Below are 26,988 nucleotides of genomic sequence, written 5' to 3'. Positions count from 1 at the left end.
ACACACACACACACACACACACACACACACACACACACACACGCACACACGCACACACACACACACACACATGAATATACACTAAAACAGCACACATACATAAATATTCATTTACATTAATACACACTCTCTCTCCCCCCCCCCCCCACCTTTCTATTACAGAATCATGACTGTTTTAAATGCAGTGCTGCCTGAGGGCCCGAATATATAAAATATAGATTTTTGCCCTTGTCCCTTGTGCACAGAGATTTCGCCAGATTCTTTGAAACTTTTGATGGTATTATGTACAGTAAATCATTAGATATTTAACTGTTTTCGCAATTTGGAATTGTGACATTATCTAAAATCATTGCACAATTTGTAGACTTGTAGTCTTTTACAGATTGGTGAATCGCTGCCCATCTTTACTTCTGAGGGCCTCTCTAAGATACACTGTTTATACCCAATCATCTTACTGACCTTTTGCCCATTAACCTCATTAGTTTTAAAATGTTTCTCCAACTGTTTAATTTTAATTACATGTACTTTTTCCAGACCTTTGATGCCTTGTAACAACTTTTTTAGACATGTTGCAGCTACCAAATAAAAAATGACCTTATTTATTTGCTTAAAATTGTACTTTCCTCAATTTAAGCAATTGATATGTTCTGTGTTCTATTGTGAATTTTATATATTTATAAAAATATTCATATATTAATTTATAAACTTCTGTGTGTAGTTACAGTATGTGAATGTGTAGTTATGTGTGTATCTAGTTGTCTGTGAAGTTACAGTATGTGTGTGTTTAGTTATATGTGTATGTTGGTGTGTGTGTGTTTGTGTGTGTGTGTGTGTGTATATGAATGAGGTGTGAGTCAATGTGTATTTACATATATATATTTATTTATTTCTAAAGAAGGATATCTCTGATCCCAGATCTTTCCTGCAGCAAGCGATCGTGTTTCAGCTTCCACACATCACGCCAACTTCACAAATAAAAGCCGAGCGACTACAGACCGCAAACTTCCACACAGGAATTCTGGGTAATTTATCGAATTTGAGTGCGGACACACCAGAGTTTCCATTTCCTGCCACGGAAGCCCTTCTGCTGCACTCTTTCTCTCTTGCGTTCCTCTCGTTCACCCCCAAATGATTATTCAGCAATGTCTGGTCTTTTCTTCCTGACATTTTGCAACCAGTCAATAGAAGTTGTACAGATCTAGTACAATGTTAGCATGTTAAGTTGTATATATAGTGCAAAAATATTTACACGGCTGATCTCATAGAAATGCATTTTCAATGTTGCACTGAAATTCCATTCTGTTTAATATTTCATTTTAAAACACTGGAAGTCAAAGGCATTGATTGTAAGGTGACACATTGCAGTCATTGCATAAGTATCCCACCCCCGCCCAAGTAATGTAGAAGCTGGCAGGTAACACAAGAAACTGCTTTAATGAGTACACACTTCCCACTGGCCTCTACGTGTGCATCATCAGTTACTATCACATCTTTCTGATAAATTCTTTCTATTGAAAGATCCATGGTCTACCAAAGAGCATTCCACCTTGAGAAATAAAGTATTAAAAATCTATAGATTAAGGGAAAGTAATATTCACAAATTACAAAATAATATCCACATGTTTGGATATCCCAATAAACACATCTGGTTCAATAATCAGAAAAACACCACCCAGGCCTAAGCATTGCAAAAAAAACCAAAAAAACTTATTTACAAACCCGTTTCCAAAAAAGTTGGGACACTGTACAAATTGTAAATAAAAACAGAATGCAATGATGTGGAAGTTTCACATTTTAATATTTTATTCGGAATACAATATAGATGAGATATCAAATGTTTAAACTAAGACTATGTATCATTTTAAGGGAAAAATAAGTTGATTTTAAATTTCATGGCATCAACACATCTCAAAAAAGTTGGGACAAGGCCATGTTTACCACTGTGTGGCATCCCCTCTTCTTTTTATAACAGTCTGCAAACGTCTGGGGACCGAGGAGACAAGTTGCTCAAGTTTAGGAATAGGAATGTTGTCCCATTCTTGTCTAATACAGGCTTCTAGTTGCTCAACTGTCTTAGGTCTTCTTTGTCGCATCTCCCTCTTTATGACGCACCAAATGTTTTCTATGGGTGAAAGATCTGGATTACAGGCTGGCCATTTCAGTACCCGGATCCTTCTTCTACGCAGCCATGATGTTGTAATTGATGCAGTATGTGGTGTGGCATTGTCATGTTGAAAAATGCAAGGTCTTCCCTGTAAGAGACGACGTCTGGATGGGAGCATATGTTGTTCTAGAACTTGGATATACCTATTAGCATTGATGGTGAATTCCAGATGTGTAAGTTGCCTATGCCACATGCACTCATGCAACCCCATACTATCAGAGATGCAGGCTTCTAAACTGAGCGCTGATAAAAACTTGGGTTGTCCTTGTCCTCTTTAGTCCGGATGACATGGTGTCCCAGTTTTCCGAAATTTTTTTTTTAATTTTTAATTGTCTGACCACAGAACAGTTTTCCACTTTGCCACAGAAAATGCCTGCATTTCTGGATCATGTTTAGATATGGCTTCTTTTTTGACCTATAGAGTTGGCACGGTGTATTGTGTTCACCGACAATGTTTTCTGGAAGTATTCCTGAGCCTATGTTGTGATTTCCATTACAGTAGCATTCTTGTATGTGATGCAGTGCCGTCTAAGGGCCCGAAGATCACGGGCATCCAGTATGGTTTTCTGGCCTTGAACTTTACGCACAGAGATTGTTTCCAGATTCTCTGAATCATTGGATCATATTATGCACTGTAGATGATGATAACTTAAAACTCTTTGCAATTTTTCTCTGAGAAACTCCTTTCTGATATTGCTCCACTATTTTTTGCAGCAGCATTGGGGGAATTAGTCATCCTCTGCCCATCTTGACTTCTGAGAGACACTGCCACATAATAAGTTGCAAATTGGTCCTCCAGCTGTTCCTTATATGTACATTTAACTTTTCCGGCCTCTTATTAATACCTGTCCAAACCTTTTTGGAATGTGTAGCTCTCATGAAATCCAAAATAAGCCAATATTTGGCATGACATTTCAAAATGTCTCACTTTTTAACATTTGATATTTTATCTATATTCTATTGTGAATAAAACATAAGTTTATGAGATTTGTAAATTATTGCATTCCTTTTCTTTTTTCAGAATTTGTACAGTGCCCCAACTTTTTTGGAATCGGGTTTGTATTATGTTTGCTTTGGAAATGACGCTATACAGTAATATAATAATGATAATGATGATAATGAGGAATATGATGATGAAGATGTACAAAAAGATGATAATGCTGATGAAATAAATGATGATGATTATAAGATAATGATAATAATGATTATAATGATATTATGATAGTAATGATGAATCGGATGATGAAGATGATGAAGAATAAGATGATGATGATGATGATAAGAAAATAAGGATAATGAGGATAATGAATATGATGATGACGATGATGAATATCATGATGGTAATGAATATGATGAGGATGATGAAGAATAAGATGTTAATGATGAAGAAGAAGAATAAGATGATAAATATCATGATGGTATTAATGATCGTGATGATGAAGAACAAGATAAATATCATGACAATGAGAAATATGAATATGATGAAGAATAAGATGATAAAGATGAAAATCAGATGGTACTGGTAATTATGATGATGATGATGATGATGCAGAAAATGAAAGAGACTCCACAACTTTGTTCTCACGTGTGTTTCTATTTGTGTCTTTATGGGGATGACTTCCTGTTCACACAACCACCTCAGGGGGAGGAAGAACAGCATGAAAACATAACACACACGTGCACACACACACACACACACACACACACACACACACACACACACACACACACACACACACACACACACACACACACACACACACACAAACACAGTCCCCATGAGTGAAATTAGCAATCTTGGCAAGTGAAGAAACAAGTGTGTGTGTGTGTGTGTGTGTGTGTGTGTGTGTGTGTGTGTGTGTGTGTTTGTGTTTGAATCAATCAAAGAGACAGTTCTGAAAATAGTTTATAGTAAAATCTCAGCTGTGGCCTGCTGCTGTTTTTAAATTTCCCACACACACACACACACACACACACACACACACACACACACACACACACACACACACACACACACACACACACACACACACAGAGTTGTATTTGTGTGGACTGAATGTCCTCTTAATCATAGCAATGTGATGAAAATGATATGAGATCCTTTCATTCATCAAATATTTTCTATATCTATCTCTCTTTTTCTCTAACACACACACACACACACACACACACACACACATATACACACACACACACACACACACACACACATGCACACACACAAATTTCCATTTGGGAACTGGAATTTTTATCTCCATGATATCTTCAGTCGCCCTGATTAAAGACACACTGTCTGCTTTGTGTGTGTGTGTGTGTGTGTGTGTGTGTACTGGGGTGGGGGTGGGTGGTAGTTCTCTCCTCTTTCTGAATGTAATGTGAGCCCTCAGAGGAAACGCTGATGTTGATGTTATGATAGTGAGAAGGTTAATTATGAGCTCAGTGATTAATTAATTAGCTGAAAGTCTGTAGGTTTTGTTCTGTTATGTTAGTGTACAATTGCACTGAAACATTAGAGCGTCTTATCTCCTCTATATACCATCACACTGGTGTACGGGTCACAGGGGAGATGCTCCACTGGGCGTGTGTGTGTGGACTTTCAGAGCATCTGGTTCCAATCCTCTTCTTTATATTACTGTTTTTTTTCCCTCTCAGGTAAAAGAAACGAGACCCGTGTTTCACCTCATAAAAAACGCTACGGTGTGTAAAAACGACAAAAAAAACACAACTCCACTCATAAAAAACACGCTGCGGGGTCTCAGATGAACACCTTTTACTTCCTGGTCTTCACTTCCTTTTCATCAGTTGCTGCTCCTTACCAGGGATCCACAAGACTCAGATCAGACTCACAAAAAAAATTGCAAATATCGAGGGACTCAGATCAGACTCATACTGAAGACTAAAACACCCAGAGACTCAGATAAGACTCGTATTGAGCTCTGAAATATCCAGAGACTCAGATCAGACTCACAATGAAACACTGACCTATCCAGAAATTTGGATCAGACTCATCCTGAAAACTGACATTTTCAGAGATTCGGATCAGACATATGCAGAGAATAATTTTGATCTAAGCTTGAGTCACTCATTGATTCACAGCTCATGAAGTCTGATTTTGTTATCAATATTTTAATTATAATTTTAATAATATTTGTGTTTTTAGAGCTGATCATCTAAATAATATTTTCACAGCACACAGAGCAAGGTTCAGGTCTTACCAATTACATTTTAATTGCATTATAAATGATTGATTAAAAATTTCAAATAAATAAAAAAATATGAATTTAACAAAAAGTTAAACTTAAATATAAAAAAAAGGAGTTCCTTTTAACAGAATTGTTAGTCAAAGTGAGTAATGTAGAGTTTTTTTTTTCACAGATAGATTGCTAGCCCTGCGCATTAATCTCAGACTTCAGGACACACGTTTGGTGTTCATTTGCTTGGACAGCAACAAAAAAGAAATGATGAATTGTCCAGTCACAGAGGTCAACAAAACACAATCTGACATCCTGACATGCTGAAGAACACGTCTCACGATAAACCTCAGTGCCTTTAAGCCATTTCTGACACGCAGGAGTGAGATATTATAGTAAATGAATACCTAAAAAACATAAATAAAAACATTAGATAAAAAAAAATATCAACCTATAAACTGAACACATTTTGGGATTCATAAGAATTTTGAAGATACAAACTAAAAAGAAATGTGATAACCATCGGCTTTCATTACATGTATATTTTTATCCATTTATTAATGCATTTTTATGGTGCAAAACTTTCACAAAAATTAATTCATGCTATAAAACAAAAACAAAAGTTAACTTCTCTGTCCGAAAGACAATAAATAAACATATACGTTTGTGCTAACACTGGAAACTCCTTCTTTACATGTTAAAGGAACGATGACCACGTTGATGATATCACACACTGTGCCTGTGAACGAGTCGTTACTATAGTACAGTACATTCAAATACAACTGTCTGAGAAAATAATGCAACACATTCTGACCAATCAAAATCCAGAGCACTCAATTAAACTTTTTATTTATTTTGAACTCGTGAAAAATAAACATTCCTAATGTCAATGTCTTAATAAAAAAATATACCTTTGTGTGTGTATATATATATATATATATATATATATATATATATATATATATATATATATACACAAAGGTATATATTACCCAGGGTGCATTTAATGTTCTAATGCCTCTTTCAGGGGTTGTGAGTCCATTCAGGGTGACAAAGGGCATCTTGAGGGACTTGAGACACTTCTCTCCCTCCAGGTTTTTTTTTTCTTGGCGTAACATTTTGTGCATATGGTTGGTGTTTGTGTGTGTATGCCTGTAGATGTATCCCTGCTCTAATTGGCTGTAAGTAATTGTAAATGAAGTCGTCCCCGCAGCTGGAGGGGCCAAGGATTATAAGAATCTTCCAGCGCCTGGACGTTTGTGCACGTTTGTGTGAGCGAAAGCGCTAAGAGGAAATCATGGAAATGCAATATTTGTACAGGGCAGGGACTTAAACCCACTGCAATAAAGCCAGGGCCAAATGTCGCTCACGCTTACATGACTGTGTGAAACATGTCCAGAAAACTAAATTGTTCTTTGGGAGCTTTCAATAACAAAAGACACAAAAAAAAAAGAAAAATTTTATTAAAAATGTGTACCAAAAAAAGTGTTATTTGTAACAGCTCTGTAATTTCACCCTAAACACTGAGATCTGAAATTTATTTTCTTTAAAGAGCTTCATCCATGAAGAGGCCCAGTGACGTGTGTGTGTTGATTTGAAAGACTAGAACTATGTACAAGACCCCATCAAGACATCCAAAATCCGTTAACACAAAAATGTGTGTAAACATAAAAAAAAGATCCCCAGCTGACTGTCTTTCTTTCTTTCTCGTTTGCTTTCTTTCGATCCTTTTTCTTTTCTGTTATTCTTTTCTTTTTTTTCTTGTCTGCGTTCGTTTATTGTTTTTTTTACTTATTTCTTACTTTGTATGCTTTTTTTTTTACAAAAAGTATTGTAAAAGTGTGTTTTTCTTAATTTTCTTTCCATTCATATTCATTTATTTATCTTTTATTTAATTCATTAATAATGCGGCCGTGTTTATGTTTCACAGTGATTTTTGTGTTTTTGTGAAGGTGAAACACATTGTTATGACTGTTTATTATTTTATGTGGGTTTATAAGCAGTGATTTTAAAGTGATTTTGAGTGTTAGAATAAAGCTGTAAAAAAAAACCAACAACTATAAAAATCTGTGTTATTTATATTGTTTATCTATTTATTTATTTATTTATTTATTTTTACATTTGGAAAAGTAATTATTTAGACCAGGGTCTTGGGGTGTTGGACATGCAGAAATTATTATTTAAATTAGTTTTATATTTAAACTGAAATTGAACCAACTGATACAAAATTCTCACTCACCTGGAGTCTGTCTGAGGTCATAAAAAAAAATTTAAATGGAATGAAATAACCATTTGATTGTACGTTTCAGGTTGCGATATGCTGTAGATTTGGGTTTTATGCAAACCTATGCACTAGTTAATAAGAGTTAAACCTGAGTCAGATCTATGACCATCATTCAACTTTATACTGACAGTTACTCTGCTTCATGTTCTGTATTTTTGTACCATGTTTTACCTTAAAAACTTTTAGAGGTCATACAGGAGGAAAGTACACAGAACAGCCACACTCACGCTTGGAGTCAATTTATTACCCCAATGTGTGTGTGTGTGTGTGTGTGTGTGTGTGTGTGTGTGTGTGTGTGTGTGTGTGTGTGTGTGTGTATGTGTGTGTTTTTCTCCCCAGTTGAGACGATCCATATGATTTGTGCAAGCTACTGTTCCGGCATTCCTGGGCTGCGCAAAAAAAAAAAAATCAAAGGCTCCTGACTGGTGTACAGGATCCTGCGCTTTGAACTGCATGAATACATCACATAAAAGTCTCATCTGCCCTGATTTACAGCTTCATCCACTCGAGTGGAGCACGATAAACACCGCGGGCACGGAGATTCTCCTCATCGCCCACTTTATTGTAATGTTTGTTGGCATGCTAGCAAAGAAAAGAGAACACATTATCATCAATCTCTAGCAGGCCGTTACCGACCTTTAGCTACCTTTTAAGTCCTTCACTAACAAGCTGCCACAATGCCGAAAAGCTAGCTAGATGACTTTAACATCTAGTAACTTGCATAGAAATACACGTAATCTCTAAAATAGACATTCTAATACAAATGATTTATAAATAATGAACTAATTATAATAAATTATTTAAAAAAGGATTCATTTTGTCTCATGCAGCAATAAAACTGTACAATGTCCCCAATACAGGTCTGTTTATTTTTTTTATTTGCGGTAGGGAATACTTATGGAACGCAATATAAAAGTATGCTAACGGCTTACAGGTGTTCACGCCCGTGTTACACATGTCTGTATTGTGCATGTCACGTGAGCCTTTTAGGAAAGGAAGAGCGAGCAGAGAAGCAACCAATCAGAAACGAGTGTAGATGCTGAGCTGTAAACAGTACCAAGACAAAAATAATTCTCTCTGGCTAAAAGGAAGACATCCATTTGCAGACAACCACACACAGCAGTTTGTCGTGCATCGATGATGATGATGATGATGAGAATGATGATGTCACTGCGTTCTTGCGACTGGCACTGCGAAAGCGTTCATGTCGACATGGGAACTCTCGCTCGCTGAGATATGGAAGTGATTAAAGATCTGGCTTCCTCTTCCCTCTGTTCGACTTCTGGATGCTTCGAAGTTGCCATTCGCTCTTTTTTCCTTCTTCTTTCTTTCCCTCGCTCTCTTTCTCTCTGTGTTTCTCAAGGACGGAAACATAACTCGTAGGAATAATATTTTGTCAACATAGCAACAGTCAGAGGGAAAATAAGGAATGAGCTGTGAAGTGTTGCAGTCAACACAGCAGGCCCGGCAGGTTCACGTAATCAAATCCGTGATTTTTGTTTTCCACTCGTTCGCCTATGAGCGAATGTGTTTACCGCACAATTTTTAGGTCATCATCTGATCATCAGTGCCGCGATTAAAACTATTCAGAGGAATCAACACGGATCCAGCGGTTATTTCAGGATAATTGTTTCCATAAGTCTCAAAACAGGACCTGAGTTTTTTGGGGGGTTTTTTTAGCTCCCAAAGCAACAGGTGGCAACAAGGTGGGCGGAGCCTAAAGCTGTGTTTGGATTAGAGTAGCTTTAGACGTAGAGTGGAGGTAAAGTAAGGATTCTGGGAGTATCTCTGGGATCGATGCCCCATCTGATCCAAAAAGTGGTGCTTCCATGGCGGGGTTTTAGGAAAGATACTGATTTTCTAACACAGCTAGAACATGCAACAGTCATGTGCTCTGCTAATCACCCAAAACCACATTCACAAATTTTGCAAGTGTGTAAAGTTTTCAGTGTGATGAGCGTTCGTACCCCATAAAGACACGACCAAATCTGAGCACCTAACCTGTAGAATCACTCACAATTACAAAACATGCCAGAACAGATATGCATTCCAAAAAAACTAACCCCATCCGACTGTTCAGCTAATCATCAACCTGATACAACCTGAAGATAGCATGATTAGCATTAAATATTTGAGTTTAGACATTTCCAAAAAACAAGGCTGAGCTAGCATTTCATTTTCTGTTCTAACTAGCAGTGACTAGCATCTCTGTTTGTCACCAGTGAGTGACCCAGTAACTATGTGGTGTTATCACACAGGTTACTAGCATGCTAGCTAACAATATGTAAATGTGAGATAATTAGCACTTTAAATGCTAAGCATTATTTATTTACTGTAGCTAAGAACCTCACACACTTAAAAGAGCAGTTTTTTGTTGGCTCATTGGAGACAATTACATGATGTTTGCATCAGTAGCTCCATGCTTGGTGTTAGTTTACAAAGGCATAAGCTAGCAAACCTGCATTACAACATAACTAGCTGGGTAATGTTATTGTAGTGATCACTAGCGTAAATTTGTGGCAGGTATTTATGTAGTATGTATATAATAAAATGCTTTCGAGATGATAACGTGATAGAAAGCAGTGGCAGTGTTTAATTTGCATTCCTCTCATCAGCTCACAACAGAGGAAGCTAGCGACAACGCCGAAACGAGGCCGCCTGGTGCTAGGTTCGCGTTTGCCAAATCCGGCTTATGGTGTAAACGTGTCGGTCTTCGATGTCAATCCAAACACGAGGACGGGTCCAAAAAAACCCTGAAACGGACTTTAAAGCACGTTTCTGCTTTCTGTCCGTCTCTCGGAGTTAGAGTAAAGCTCCTGAGAGAACCGCAATTATCAGATCAGCGTGTCTCATGGAACGTCAACGCTGCTACAGAGAAAAATACTGACAGCTGTAAAGGAAATGATGTCACTGGGCCGCCGTTACACGCTGTGCACCATCACGTGGTTATATATAAGAATAATACATTCATAAACATATTACTAGCACTCAAATATCAGTTTTCTACTGGAGCATTGTGGGTACATTTCCAACCACAGCGCTCATGTTGTTGTTTATAAATTATTCTTACTTTATTGAATTATTTATTTTTTCCTTATTCCTTATTTTGTTTTTGTTCATTTTTTATTCTTTTTGAGATAAAGGTTTACACATTTACAATAAAAAATCTTCCTTTCAGATTAAAAAATAATCTTTCTCAGGATAACAAAAAAACCCATTAATTTTTATTAAAGAATATAAAAAATATTGCTTACAAAATAATAACATTTTTTATCAAATAAATTACATTTTCATTAACCTCCAAAAATATTATGACAAATAAGTTACAATTTTTTTTTTACACATTAGCCTACATTTAGTGGGACATTTTTTTTCCCCAGGGTATATTTAGCCTAGCATGTAACATGACTAGCATCAGCAGCACAAAGTTGCTAGCTGTTTAGTCTTGTCAGCATAGCTGGCTGTTAACTTCTGTCCTTTGGCCACATGTCTAAAAATCTTTGATGCTTCTGACTAGCATTGTCAGTCCACAAACACACACACTCCAAAAGTGGGGAAAAATTGATCATCTCATGATGTAAAATAGATTTTTAGCTTTTTAGCGTCAAGCGTTTTTTCTGTTCTTTAAATTAAATTAAATCTGTAAATCTGTAATCTGTAAATCTGTAATATGTAAACCCAAAAGGTTTACAGTGGACAAAAGCCACTGAAGTGACTGTGGCTATGAATAAAAATGAGATTTATAGCCGTGTGACCCGTTCTGGGGGAAAAAAAACAACTTTCCCCCCCTCTGTCAGAGTGATAATAATTTTCCCGCCACACTAATGGAGACAGCAGAAGGTATTAGCAACGGCTTCGCAGAGACACGACTCCACGGTCTGGACGATGCGTTAGCACTCATGGAGAGCTACAGCTTTTTTTTTTTTCTGCATTTTATTTTATTTCGGAGAAGACTCCCAGCTCCTGGAGCGGGATGAAAAGTGAAGTTGAGACCAAAAGAAACAAACACACGTGGACTAGCGTGATCTGTGAAATGTGTAAATCGGCGTTGTGGTAGAAATTTTAAACACGCTTTAGCTTTGAATAAAAAATCTGAAAAAAAAAGCAGCCACACATAAGGAGAACTCCCCTCAGCGCCATCATGTCACATCACTTCACTTCACATCATCTACCTCTGGAGTCTGGTTTAAACAAATGAAGCATTTATTCACTAATTTATTATTTAAAGTTTTTCCCCACAATTTAATATTCATAGAATTGTTTTGTTTGCAGATTTCATTTAAATTAAATAATTGTTGTTAGGAACATAATTGTTAGTTTTTTAATGGATTATTTAAAAAAGTTTTTTTTCTGAAGAAAATAATTTTGTTTGGTTTGTTTTCCATTTTTTTAAAGAGGTGTTTTATGAAAAAAAAAAAAAGAATTCTTCTACTTTTTTTTAAAGAATTATTTAAAAAATATATAAAATACATAATTTTTTTATACAAAGTTATAAACATTTTTGGAATAATTGAAATTAATATAAAAATTATATATTTTTTAATTTTCTAAATAATATTCAAAGTGTTTGGTTAAAAAAAAAGCAATTTACAACATTTAATTTACAAGAAGAAAATGTTGGTTTAAAAGGAAAAACCATTTTATGGATCGCTTGCCTTTACGCTTTGAGCTTTTAAAGCAAAGATTGTATATGGAGCTAACAGACAACACATCCAAAAACTCACACTGTATAGACCTGGAAAAAAGTACATTTCAGTCGGAATGAAATAATACTCTAATCTAGCAAGAAGTGATTTCAGTGATTTGGTGTGACATGACGAGCACATTGCATCAGAATTCATCTCACTGCTAATGCTTACGCTAATGCTAATAATTGCTAGGTATTCTCTACACTCACAGATTACACAGCAGCTTATCTATTATCAGAAACATTCATGAAACATAGCAAACAAACAAACAAAGAATTAGCAAAGATCATTTACACACTTACACACACACTCACACACATGCTAGCGGCTAGGGAATCGATAAGCATCTTATTTCCACCAGTTTAAATTGAATTACAGCGCTTAAAACCGGGAAAAAAAAAATCCCCCCGGAAAACTGTACCGGTCTGTAAATGAGTTCCAGGACGGCTCGGGTCGGCCCGGGTCGCGTTAGGACACGCCAGTAGATGTTTGTTTGCCTAACCGAAACTCCGAGCATAATGTTTGCCCAACGCTGCAACAGTTACCAAGGCAGGCAGATCTGCTGACACTCTTCATCACGCACCCATACACCTCCCCAGGTTTCCCCACAGCTCCATCAGCTTCCCCTGCCCCACAGTGTACATACAATGCAGCGTCAGGTGTTTCTCGCTCACAGCAGGACAATTAGTACAGCGACTTTTCAACTTCTTTTCAGAAATTTTTCCCCTTCGGATTTTTCCTCCAAATCCGCTGTGTTAGTAGAATACCAGTACTTTTAAATGAACATTTTTAAAATCATGTCCTTTTTTTAATAAGTGGAAAATGTGTGGCTAGAAAACGACATGTGACGAATTACATATGACTTTACGTTAATACTGTAGAATGTGTGAAAACAAACTAGTGCACGTGAGTGTTTGTTGAATTGTTCTGAAACACACACACACATTAATTACACATAGACTGTAATACACCCACAAATACAAACACAGAGACACACACACACACACACACACACACACACACACACACACACACACACACACACACACACACACACACACAATGCACATACAGGCAGTAATACACACACATAAAAACACACACAGACACATTAAATGCACATACAGACTGTAATGCACACATGCACATTAAATGCTCATTGAGACTGTAATACACACACGCACGCACATACGCGCACACACACACACACACACACACACACAAAATGCACAAACAGACAGTAAAATGCACAAACACTTTAAATGCATATTTAAAAATGTAATATACACCCCCCCCCCCCAACACACACAGTGTGAAAGCTGCATGTTTAGTCATTCTGAGGGCCTCAGCTACCTGATGTTCAACAGCAACAATAAAACTTACTGTATGACAAGACCTTTCTCTCTCTCTGTCTCTCTCTCTGTCTCGCTCTGTCTCTCTCTCTCTCTCTCTCTCTCTCTCTCTCTCTCTCTCTCTCTCTCTCTGTTTTCCCCCACCATCACTCACTCCTTCCAAGAGCTCCCTGTTCTGTTCTGTTTTGAGCTGAGAGATGGAAGGATGGAAACGATTATGAGCGGAGAAGAGATTGAGCGAAAGCGAGAGAGGGAGAAAGAGAGAGAGAGAGAGAGAGAGAGAGAGAGACAGATGGGGATTCCAGCGATCTCTTCGGGATAGATAAATAGATTTTGAAATCATTCACAAACGATGTGCAAAATGTGCTCGCCATCTGCTGCAGAGCTGCGCTGAGAAAAACCTGCACTCGTCTCTTTCTCCTTTATTTCTTTCTGTCCCTTTTTTTTCTTTTCTCCCCCTCCTCCTCCCTCTCTCTCTATTTCTTCCTTCTGTTTCAGCTCCCCTCAAAGACAGAAAGTGGCTGAGAAACTGGACAGATGAGCAATAAAATGAGTGAAAAAAGACAGTGTAAGCTCAGAAGTGATATAAATTCTGCAGAGGAGCGCGAGTGAGGGAGAAAAGAGGAGAGTGATGGTGTCGTGGTACTGTGGAGAACCCATACTGGAGAACCCATAGGACACCTGACCACACTCACAGACACACACACACACACACACACAAATAAAAAAAAAAACTTGCATTACTACATACACTAAAACACACACACACACACACACACACACACACACACACACACACACACACACTTAAAAGTATACATTAATACATACAACTCACATGCACACAGAGAATAGGTGTAGTGCATGAAAAGTATGTAAAGTATAGAATAATAAATCTTTTTTTTTTTTTTTTTCAGTTTTTTTTTACAATGTCTGGGCTTATGAATATTCATTAATATGCAAATATGCATGCTTTAAACCACATCCACATCTCCCACCAGGATTATATTCATCATTAAAACCTAATGTTATTAATAATAATCAATGATTACAACAAACTGTTCATAATCACAAGCCTTTCAGGCGGCTGGAACTTGCTGAAGATGTAAAGTTTTAGTTTCATGCAACCTTTTGAAAGCACACGTGAGGAACCCTAAAAGGTTCGAGATGTCAGAGTGTAAGACAGTACGGGAAATGAACGCCGAGTGTGTTTCAAAACATTTTTTCTTTTTCACGCTGACAGAAAAAGTTCTGAAATGTGTTCTACTCATAATAAAAATGAAAATGAGTTCCAGCAGGCAGTGTGTGTGTGTGTGCGTGTGTGTGTGTGTACTCAGGGTGTGGTCCTGTATAATGAAATTGTGAGTGTGTTGCCTTTGCACTCAGTAAGAGAAAAGTGTATGAAGCATGAACTATTGCTTGTGTGTGTGTGTGTGTGTGTGTGTGTGTGTGTGTGAAACTCTGCACATTCCCGCTAGGCCCCACTTTTTAATCTTAGCACAGAAGTCATTCCAAAACAAAAACCTGTGCAGTGTTTCATGTGGTTCTGCAAATAAAAAGCCAGTTAAAAAGCAGAGACTCACAACATCTTTAACCAATAACACACCCTGCTCTAATGTCTTCAGCCTGACTGAAATCTGTCTCACTCTCTCTTTCTCTGACTGAGATCTGTCTCACTTTCTCTTTCAGCCTGACTGAGATCTGTCTCACTCTTTTATTTTCTGACTGAAATCTGTCTCATGCTCTCTTTCAGCCTGACTGAGATCTGTCTCACTCTCTCTTTCTCTGACTGAGATCTGTCTCACTCTCTCTTTCTCTGACTGAGATCTGTCTCACTCTCTCTCGCGCTGACTGAAATCTGTCTCACGCTCTCGTCCAGCCTCAATGAGATCTGTCTCACTCTCTCTTTCTTTGGCTGATTTCTTTCTCATTCTTTTTCAGTCTGACTGAGCTATGTCACTCTTTCTCTCTAATTAAGACCTGTCTCACTCTCTTAGCCTGACTAATACTGGTCTCATTTTCTTTCTCTTTGATTGAAACCTGTCTTACTCTCTCTCTCTCTCTCTCTCTCTCTCTCTCTCTCTCTCTCTCTCTCTCTCTCTCTCTCTCTCTCTCTCTCTTTGACTGAGACCTGTCTCACTCTTTCTCTGAATGAGATCTGTCTTGCACTCTGTCTGTCTGAGATCTTTTTTTACTCTCTCTCTCTCTGAAAGAGACCTGTCTCACGCTCTGACTGAAACCTGTCTGAATCTCTTTCTCTGTCTAAGATCTGTCTCACTCTCTCCCTCTCTGACTGAGACCTGTCTCACCCTCTCTATGTCGAAAAACCTCTCACCTCATCTTAGACTCTTCTTCTGTCTTTATTCATCTGTCTGAAATGCTAATGTTCAAATCAGTTCCCCCCTCCCTCTCTCTCCTTCTCTCCTTCTCTCTCTCTCTCTCTCTCTCTCTCTGCCTGTCTTCCTCTCTGTTTGTCTCTCCCTCTTTGTGACAGTCAGTTATGCCTCCAAAAAAAAAAAAAGAGAAGAATGGAAGATGCGAAAGAGAAACAGAAGTAGCAGGTTCTCATTAGTAACACTTACACAACTAAAAGGACCGTGATACACGTGTTCTCCAGATGCTTCAAAAGGAAGACGGGAAAGACGGAGAGATAGAAATATCCTGTTATCTTTCACTAAAATTAAAACTGGCTCCATATGCTATCGTTTCCTGTTCAGGACACATCCCAATCATCACTTCTCCGCTACACCTCCATAATTGTTCCTTCCAGATAAGAGGTTCCCTAGATAGGAAGTGTTCATGTTATTGGGACACAGGTCCCCTAATGGCTCTTATTGAGAATGTGGAGCAAAGAAATTAAGAGAACTCTTAATTGTTTGTTAGTAGACTCTTACAGTTTAGAACCAAACAGCAGTAGACTCCCAACCATAATGGTTTTCAAGAAGAACCCTTAATCTGGAACCCATATCCCTAAATTTAAATATCCAACAAACCCTAATTCTTCTTCATTAGATGTTCAGGGTGATTACCAAACCATTCAAGTTTTATATTATCAATAATACACATCACATCAAACCCTTTCTGGAACTTGAAGAACCTTTGAAGAACTTTTTTGTAAGTGTGTGTATAAAATGGGCAACTTAACACTCTCATTAAGTTCCTCTCTAGGTTCTCCCTATAGAAATTCATTGACGGAAACTTTTGCTAATAGAACATTAGCAGAACCCTTGAAGAAATGGTCTTCTAAGAATGTGTATAAACAGTGTGCAATATTTCCACAAGAGCTTCAAAGGATCCTGAAGGGTTCTTCAAGTAGTTAAGATACCAAATGCCTGACAGGTTCTAAGTACTAAGAATAATAATATGGAATAATTTAAAGTTCCACACACTTACCTAGTTTACACACTTACCTAGTTTACACACAGACACACACACACACACACACACACACACACACACACACACACACACACACACACACACACACACAGCTATGCAGCTATGTCTACACACTGATACCAGTATGAGTGACATCTTTAAGTCTAAAAAAAAAAACAGATGAGTGTAACTTTAAAAAATTGCAATTAGTAAAGAAAATTAAGAACAGATGGGGAGAGAGAAAAAAAGAGAGGGAGAGAAAGAGAGAGAGAGAGAGAGAGAGAGAGAGAGAAAGAGAGAGAGAGAGAGAGAGAGAGAGAGATTTAGAAAATGGGCAAAAAAGAATGGGTATTGTTTCATGTTCTTTTGCTATCTTTATCTGTCTATTCTTCTCCCGGTCTGTCTCTCTCTGTCTTTCTCTCTTTTAACTACAGAAGGAAGGATAAACATGTAACATGCTGAGATTGCTCACTGTGAGCTTCAGTTTCAGAAAGAAATTACTTAATCACTCAATCATGCAGCTGAACATGGAGCTGTCACTGTGTGTGTGCAAACACAGAGAAAAGAATCTGATGGAAAGAATAAGGAGGGAACATAATAAGGAAAAGAAAGGAATAAAAAAAAAGATACAGAATTACATTTGGAGCAGAAAAGAGATACAGATTGATGGGTGGAGATAGAAAGGAAGAAGAACAATAAATAAAGGACAAAGGAAAAGGTTTAAAGAATAATAAGAGTGAGAAAAAAGATATAAAATAAAGTTTATCAAAAATGAAGTAACAGTTCCAAGGAAGGAGAACTACTAGGAAAAAGGAAAAAGAGAGAGAGAGAGAGAGAGAGAGAGAGAGAGAGAGAGAGAGAGAGAGAGAGAGAGAGAGAGAGAGAGAGATATGTGTGGTTTACAGATGGAGAGATGGTAGAGTTTTTCTGTCACCACGTTTTTTTTCTCATCAGTATGTTTATCTTTTGAGTTTGAGGTTTTCATTCCTCTGAGCGAGATCTGTCCAGTCTGGAAAAAAACGGTTGCAGCCAGACGCTTAGCCAATTAGCATAATCGGCTTGTCTCAATTGAGCGAATCATTACATTCATTTTTACTAATTTAACACAAAACCGCCGTGCAGTAACTCTGCCTTTTGAGGTCTGAGACGCGTTCTGCAGGGTTCTAGATCATTACACTGATGAAAAGTGGAACACGCTAACACAACTCCTGGCTGCTAGCATGCTCACAGCAGTAAAGTCTAGCTCTATTTTCCACATTGGGCTAGCTAGCGTATTTAACTTTGGTCACGCTAACAAGATTTAGTGAACAAGAATCTAATTTAATTTATACATTTTTTTATATTCCTTTCAGTCTGGAAACAATATGGCTGCAATTTTTTTGTATGAACTGTTTTTTTTTTTTTTTTTGTTCTGCATAGTTCTGCATGTTAGAGAACAAAACCAGAGAACAGGTGTGAATAAAGACAAGGGGCATGGTCAAGGTGGAACAGGAAGTATAGGAAAAAACTGGAAGTAAATAGTGGACTTAAATTTGCTTTGCATGGTTAATTACAGAACATCTTCTGTGAATGGTTAAGGGTTGCAGCTTAGCACAACTGATAAAAAGGTGGCTTTTTAAACTGAAAACGAACGTCTGGGGCAAGAACCCAAGAAGTGAAGGGTGTGAAACAGAAGTGAAAAACTGGGGTGTGGTCAGGGTGGAACAGGAAATGAGGATGAAAAAAGTGGTCAATTGATTTGGCAATGATTGTTGTGGCAACTAAAAAAAAAAAAGAGAAAAAAAGTAAAATAATAGTTAATGAAGATCAATTTTAGCTTTTAATCCAGAGAGTGTGAGCAAAAACAGGAACCTGACAAAGAAATGAAAATGCAAACCAGCAGAAAAGCATGAGGACAAAACCCAGGAAGTAAACAGGATTTCTTGATGACATCACAAATGGCAGGTGTGGATTGGAGTTTGTTCGTATGGTTTTAATTACAGGGAGTGATTACTTTAACATGACCTTTAATTCTCAGAGCTGTTATGGAATGTAAGTGTACATGAGATGTTTTAGGTTCATGTTATACTCTACTGACAGACACACCCTCTACCCACACACACACACACACACACACACACACACACACACCTATGTAATGCGTATCAGATGGTGTAAAAAGGTGAAAGATCCTCCATGTTCTGATCCTCACAAGCTGTGTTTCACCCAAACACCAACTAATTAATTAATAAAAAATAAAATAATAATAATAATCTGTGACCTATATAATAGATTTGAATAATTTTATTGTTAATAATTTTATTATTTTTTCCCCTTACATTTATGCATTAAATAAATAATGCTTTTAAGTTGCAATTTAAAAAGCGATCAGAAAGTCCGTTATGTCATCATTCACACCATTCAAAAACTTGCATTTGTGCAAAAAACAAAAAAGAAAAAGCTCGTTTAACAGAAATTATAGATTAAAAGTATTATTTCGAGGATTTATTTATAAATATGTATTTTTTCATAATAATAATAATCAGTAATCTTTAGGATGTGTTATAAGGTGGTCATGGTGTTAGTACGGATGCTAGTTTTGCAAAAATAATTTAGCCTAAAAGTTTGAATGAACACAAAGAATTAGTGAGCTTAATCAGTATGTGTGTGAGTTTGTGAGTATGTCTGGAGGTTTATGTATGTGTGAGCTAGCAAATGTGTGTTTCTGTGAGTGTGTCTATGTATGTGTGTGAATGATCAATTGTGAGTATAAATGTATGCATGCATGCATGTATGTGTCTGTGTGTTAGAGTGAATTTAAGTAAACGTAAAAAAAAAAAAAGTTATTTACTGTGAGCACCATTGTTATCCAGCACTGCCTTAATACTCCTGGGCATGGAATTCACCAGACCTGCACAGGTTGTTGCTGGGATCCTCTTCCACTCCTCAATAATGAAACTGCGGAACTGCTAGATTTTAGACACATGGTGCTTCTCCACCTTCCTCAACAGGGTTTAGATCTGGAGATATACATGGCCACTCCATCACCTTTACCTGCAGTAAGTCAGTTGTCATCTTGGCAGTGTTTGGGGTCGTTATCCTGTTGGAAATCTGCCGTTTGGCCCAGTTTCTGAAGGGAGGGCATCATGTTCAGCTTCAGAATGTCACAGTACATGTTGGAATCCATGTTTCCGTCAATTAACAGCAGCTCTCCAGTACCAGCAGCACTCATGCAGCCCCAGACCATGATGCTACCACCACCATGCTTGACTGTAGGCAAGACACAATTTTCTTGGTACTCCTCACCAGGGCGTCACCACACATACTGGACACCATCTGAGCCAAACAAGTTTATCTTAATCTTATCAGACCACAGGACATGGTTCCAGTAATTTATGCTCTTGGACAGGTTGTTCTTCAGCAAACTGTTTGTGGGCTTTCTTGTGAGCCAGCTTCAAAAGAGGCTTCCTTCTGGGAAGACGAAATGCCAACCCGATTTGTTGCGGTGTGCGGTGTATAGTCTGAGCACTGACAAGTGGACCTTCTGCAACCTCTAAAGCAATGCTGGCAGCACTTATCCGTCTGTTTTTGAAGCAGCTTCTGCACCTGATGCACAGCACGAGGACTCAACTTCTTTGATCTACCTTTGTGACGACTGTTCCGAGTGGAACCTGTCTTGGAAACCTCTGTATGACCCTGTGCTGTACTGTAACTCAGTTTCAGGGTGTTACTGGTTTTCTTATAGCCTGGGCATCTTTGTGGAGAGCAACAATTCTAAAATACTCAGAGAGTTCTTTGCCATGAGATGCCATGTTGAACATCCATTGGTCAGTATAAGAACATTGTACTCAAAGCACCACATTTCAACTGCTTTAATAAAAAATTTGTATGGTCCTGTCAAGCAGACAAAAACATCCACATGATGAAAAGGACATGTGGCTCTGCCTGGTTAAGTGACATACAGCTGTTATTACTTAGGGTGTACTCACTCTTGTTGCCAGCTATTTTGACAATAATGTTGTATGTTGAGATATTTTCAGAGGACAATAAATCTGTACTGCTATACGAACTGCACATTGACTACTATAAAATAGATCCAAGTTTCATTTCTATAGTATTGTCCATTGAGAAGATACACTAAAATGGTTGCTGAAGTGTGAGGAGTGTACTTACTTTTGTGAGATACTGTACATGTGTGTGTAAATGAACAATTGTGTGTGTGTGTGTGTGTGCATGTCTGTGTCCGTAAATGTGTATGCCTGGATGTATGTGTGTGATTAAGCAATTCTCCTTTTTTATTTTAATGCTGATTGGTTGTAATAATGACTCTGCAGAACCAGTGTTCAGTAAAACAGTTCCATTGGGTGGGGGGTGGTTGTCCATAACACAAATCCCTCTTCATCCCTTCCTTCCCTTTCTCCTCCTCTCTCCTCCCTTCTTCATCCCCCCATCTCTGCTCTCTTTAATATGTAAATCCAATCCCTCTGCTGCAGCGTCTCCACAATGCATGTTTAAAAAAATATATAAATTGAGAGATTTTTTTAGATGATCAAAGGCATGGAGTGAGTGTGTCTGACCATCAGGTACGCAGACAAGACGTTTTTTTCAACGTTTTGCTTGTTTGGCCAGAATTCAGTCGTTCTTCTTTTACTTCTTCAAGAACCCCTTTTACCCCCACTTAATGTTCTCTCTCTCTCTCTCTCTCTCTCTCTCTCTCTCTCTCTCTCTCTCTCTCTCTCTCTCTCTCTCTCTTCACTGAAATGGCTACTGGCACAATGCGAGAAAAATGTTTCCATCTTTTCTTTTATATTTAGATGAAAGGTGCCTCATGCATTAAAAAAAAAAAAAACCACAAAAATGTACTGCTTTTATGATGTTGCCATGGTAACGGTATGACCAAAACACAAAAATAACATATTTGCTACTATTAGGCAGAACTGATTGGAATTAAGATGACCCCACTCCCACTCCCCCGCCACCCCACACAAAAAAACACACCATACACACACACACACATACCCACACACATGTGGCACATCAGCAGCCCCGGCAGAGAAATCTGATTTTTCTTTTTTTTGTTGCCATGAAGAGAACCTGAGACAAGCTGTTTCTCATAAGAAAAAAGTAGAAGAGGCTTCACACTGAGAAAAAAGAAAACATACAGGAATCCTTATCAGTAGGGCAGTGCTGCTCCGTGTGGCGACCATCACCCATGACCTGGAAACACACTTCAATCAAAGATTAAAATGAGTATAAAAAACAACTGAGGGAGTTCCACATGTCCACATGTGTGTGTGAGACCACGTGATGCAGCAGCACAGATCCAGATTCTTCTCATGTACGCCTACACTCGTTAGAAAAGAACTGAGTGGCACGAAGGAGATGGAGCCAAGCCACACTAACACGCTGACAGGGAAGCAGATCTCCAGAGTGCTCTGAGGAGGAAAAGTCATAAACTATGCGAAGTTCAACGTGAGGTATCTGTGCACTTTACAATACAAGGAATACATCCACCAAGTCTGGGTTCTGATTGGTCCGAGGGTGTTGATTAACCTTAAAAGCAGCATACAGGTCTATAGGGACGTGTGCTTGTTCTACATAATACCTCATAGTTTCTATAGCAACACATTTATTTAGCATTTATGTAAATAGTCTCCAGTGTTAGCAGTTTTAAATGTACTGGTGTAGGGAAACTTGTGCTCCGGTTATAGGTGCTACTGCATCTGGAACATAACTATAATTTGATCAAAATAAAATTAACTGCCTTGAGGTGTCATTTAGAAAGGTTTGTGGACACCAGGCCATAAGATCAGTGTGTGCTTTTTGAACATTTTATTTCTCATAACCTCCACTCTTCTGGAAAGATGTTCTTAGATGTTGGAGTGTGCTTACGGAGATTTGTGGAGATCCATTAAGTCACAAGGGTGTAAGTAAAGTCAGGTAGTGATGTAGGTGAGGTGAGGAGCCCTGGGATGCAGTCAGCATTCACATTTATCCCAAAGGTGTTCAATTGGGTTGGAGTGCTATAGCAGGGGATCTTCCACTCCAACCTATGTTAAAGCAGATCTTTATTGAGCTGGCTTTGTGCACAGGGGCCTTGTCATGCTGGAACAAGTTTGGGTCTTCTAGTGCTACATTTACACTAATCCAAATATGTTCGAAAATGACGTTTCTAAATACAATCTGCGTTGACATTTTAGTTTTTTTCAATCGTTTCCCAAAAGTTGCTCATTCACACTGAAATGCCTGAAAGCGTTTACGTGCACGAGCGAAACGTAAAATGCTTTGACTCTTTTCCGCCTAGCGTTTGTTTACTTTCCGGCTCTCTAAAAGCTACATTTTATTGAAGAAAAATTTGTTTTTAAATGAAAATTTATTATTATTGTGCAACACATGCCAATAGTTAAGGAGTAAAGTGAAAATGTAATATTAGCACATCCAGAGATGTCCTATACATTTGTGTGCCTCCAACTGTTTTTAGTAGAACCACATATGGCTGAGAAGAACAGGTGTCCCAATACTTTGGTAGTTTAGTTTAAGTTGCTGTGTCGTAATCAGGAACTAACTTCAGTGAAGATGTAAGAGTAACTGTAAATTAATCAGAATGATTTCAAAATAATTAATCTGTTGTGGTGTAAAAATAGTAAAATACGTTGAGGCATGCTGTATTAGGAAAATAAGCATCTTAAAATTTTCTTCATGATGTTTATTATTTAAAAGCACAACAGTGATGATTTTTTCTGAAATTGATACCCTTACTGCAATAAGGGTATCAAAATAATGTTCAACATTATGGTTAACGTGACACAACTGTGTTTCCCCCTGAAAGTAGGTTAAACATTGAGGCCACTCTTCACCCCTTTCTTTAGAAAAAATATAAAACACCAGTCATAATGTAGATAATTCAGTATGTAATTGGACCCTTTTCTCCTTCAGCTGTAATCAAAACTTCCTCTTCACGATCAGGTTCCTCTGGTATCTGACAGCCGGATCGGCGGCTCTCGGCTAATCATAAAGCTTTGCTGGAGGCGTTCCAGAAACACGTGAGTAATTCTTTCCTAAAATCAGCAAATTACGTGTTTCAATTTTTTTCCCCATCTGTATGGAAGCACTGCTAATATTACACCTCTGTGTGAGTGAGAGAGAGAGAGAGAGAGAGAGATTGATCTATATGCAAGAATACGTCCAAAATATCATTCACTGTGGACTGAAAAAAAAAATTAACCAGGGGAGAAGAAACAAGAGCAAGAGAGCACAAGGAGTAAAAAAAGAAGGAGAAAGAATGGGGAAAAAATGGGAAGGGGGTGGGGGGTGAAGGGGGCTTGGCACTTTAGCTGCACGCTGTCATGTAGGCCGGCTGACATCATCATTGTAAAATTAGGAGGCCGGTTTCGTCTTTCCTGCAGATGTGGAAGCTTGAAATCGCATTCCATGGGCCCGTGCCATTTTTCATCAACATCCCTCCCTTGCAGCCCCCCTCCTTCACTCGCTCCGCTCCGAGAGCGTGGCGTGTGAGAAAGAAAGTGTTCATGGGCAGAGTAGGAGAATGTGATTGCATAACAGCGTGCGAATACACGTGATGGTGTTCCTCAGGGTTCCGTTCTCGGTCCACGAACATTGTAAGGTTTCTGGTTTGTGCCTTTAGATTACAGAAGGAAAGATTGAGGGACAAGCGTGTGTGAAAAGAAGAGGGATGACAAAGATGTGAATGGCACGTATATTTAAACACGTCATACTAGTGTGAAGGTGTTCCTCAGGGCTTGGTTCCTGGTCTGAGTGCGTTTTATGGTTTCAGCGCTTTGAAGTGCGTGACAGTTATAATGAGCGAGTTGATGTTTATGGATGAAGTATGGGAATCTGATGAAGAAAAGGGCTGTGGCTATGACATGATAGTACGACTGCAGGAATCTGTGAAACATATTTATTTTCTGATTGGGCATTCCTCAGGGTTCCGCTCTCAGCCCATTTGTGATTTACAGTTTTGTCCCTTTGGACTAGTTCTGAGTGTGTAAGTGGGAGGAAGAGAAGTGTGTGTGTGTGTGTGTGTGTGTGTGTGTGTGAGTTAAAAAAATGTGTAGACTTACAAGTGATAAGTAAAACAAAGTGACAGTTAAAGTGAACATATGATATGTGAAAGCACAAAAGAAAGATGGATAAAAGGGAGTTATGCAATGACGTAAATATGCAAAAGATATGGGGTTTTAGCGTGTTGGCGTTCCTCAGGGCTTCGTTCTCGGCCCACTTTGTATTTTACTGTTCAGGCCCTTTGGCCTGATCTGGTGTCCAGAGCACGGCTTGTAATCCCTGAGCTCAGAGTCTGACTCCGCTCCCTGAGCCTCCACCTGGAGCTGATTGGATCCTGCTGCTGCACAAAGGGCTGATTTACGAGCATAAGAGCGCCAATGTTTAGACGCACAGCTGTGTAGCGGCAAGAAAAGGGAAGTTGTTCATCACACACAGTGTGTTTTATCATATAATGCAAGTCACACCCCTGATCAGGGTGGTTTTCTTATTGATGGGGAGAGTTTGGAGATGATAGAGAGGTGTCAGGATGAGAACATCAGCGTTACATTTTTAATACTCGTTGTGGAGGATCAATGCACTATTCTTGCACAATTTCCATATGGAACCAGCCTAATGCGTGCTAAAGAGTAATCAGCTTTGACCTGGGCACCAAGGCATTATGTCCATCTCTGAGCTTTCTGACACTAAGCTTTACAGCACATGTGTGTTTGGAGCTGAATGGTTAAAAGGGACACGAGGCCACCGGAACGAATTGGTCCAGTCAGGCTGTTTAAGATCCATTTCCTCTCGCCATGTCTTACAAGCCTGGCAGGCTGCAGCACTAGTCATCGTACACATCCTTCATCATGATTTACATGCAGCGCTTATGTTAATGCACTTAGGACGTTCTAGAGGATGAGGATCAGGCGTGCTCATGCGTAACACCTCGAGCCGACTGCGTACGATGCACAGGTAAACAGAAGGGGAAAAAGGCAGCGTTGTGATTAAATCCCTGCAAAAACAACTTACATGGACATCGATGCAAAAAACACATGGACACACCGTTTTTACTTCTCTTCCCTCTTTCGCAATAAAATCAATTAGACCTCGCTAATAAATCTTGAGACTGACACAATGGTTTTTTATTTTATTCCTGTGGTCACAGGTCCCTCAACATCGAGACTTCCATCTCGGGGCTTAACGGACTTACGATGAGATATGAGGGGAAAAACTTGATTTCCCTCTTATTCGTACCCAGCCTGAGTCTTGCTGCGAGTCCAATGATGTTCCAGACAGCTAATGTGAGACAGTTTCATTTTTTGTTATTATTTTGTCTCCTGTAATTCCGAGAGCTGATGTTACGAAGTCTCAGCACTGAGACGAGGTTTTGTTCCCCCTGCGGACCTTCATATTTTTCCTCTTCTCCTCCTCCTCCTGCTGCTCTCTCTCCTCCAGAGTATTCATACACACCAGTGTGAAATAATTGGACAGAACTGAGGAAGACGGAGAACACGTTCAGCTGGATGAGACGTTTTACTAGACGTACATGCGGTATGGATTCATGGTGGTTGGAAAATGTATGAGTGAGTGATCAGGTCTGAACAAATCTCATTGCCCTCGTCCACGTCTGGTTTGCATGATGTAAAGTAACGTGGGACAAACGTTAAACTTCAGCGACCCGATGCTAAACTTCAGCGACCCGAGACATAAAAGCTAATGTTATAATAAATCTTTAGCTTTCTTACACAGCCTGTGTGACACCTACCTTAATTTATGTTATTTAAAGCATTGCTCTGCCAATCTTCTGCTTTATCTATAGAAGAAGAGTTGAATTAGCCAGATCTCAGATGGATCCCAGACACACCTGCTGTAGTTCAGCGACTCTAAACAAGAACCTACAGGATCACATCCTCTGTTTCAGCCAATCACATCCATTTATGCAAATTAT

At 38.6% G+C, this 26,988-nt stretch overlaps 2 long non-coding RNA genes across 2 annotated transcripts in view; both read left to right on the top strand.

Moving 5' to 3' along the window:
- LOC310725156 overlaps positions 1-26,988 on the top strand; it is a 278,325-nt gene that overhangs the window by 183,909 nt on the left and 67,428 nt on the right. The gene's annotated exons all lie outside the window — the stretch shown is intronic.
- On the top strand, positions 18,919-26,385 carry LOC310725004. The gene is made up of 3 exons (XR_014533235.1): positions 18,919-19,001; positions 24,003-24,079; positions 26,206-26,385. It is a non-coding gene; the product is annotated as an uncharacterized lncRNA (long non-coding RNA).

Source organism: Silurus aristotelis (assembly GCF_946808225.1).
Source record: "Silurus aristotelis genome assembly, chromosome: 4".
In the NCBI taxonomy this organism is placed as follows: Eukaryota; Metazoa; Chordata; class Actinopteri; order Siluriformes; family Siluridae; genus Silurus; species Silurus aristotelis.
The sequence above is the reverse complement of the archived record's forward strand: the minus strand, read 5'-3'. Positions and strand labels throughout refer to the sequence as shown.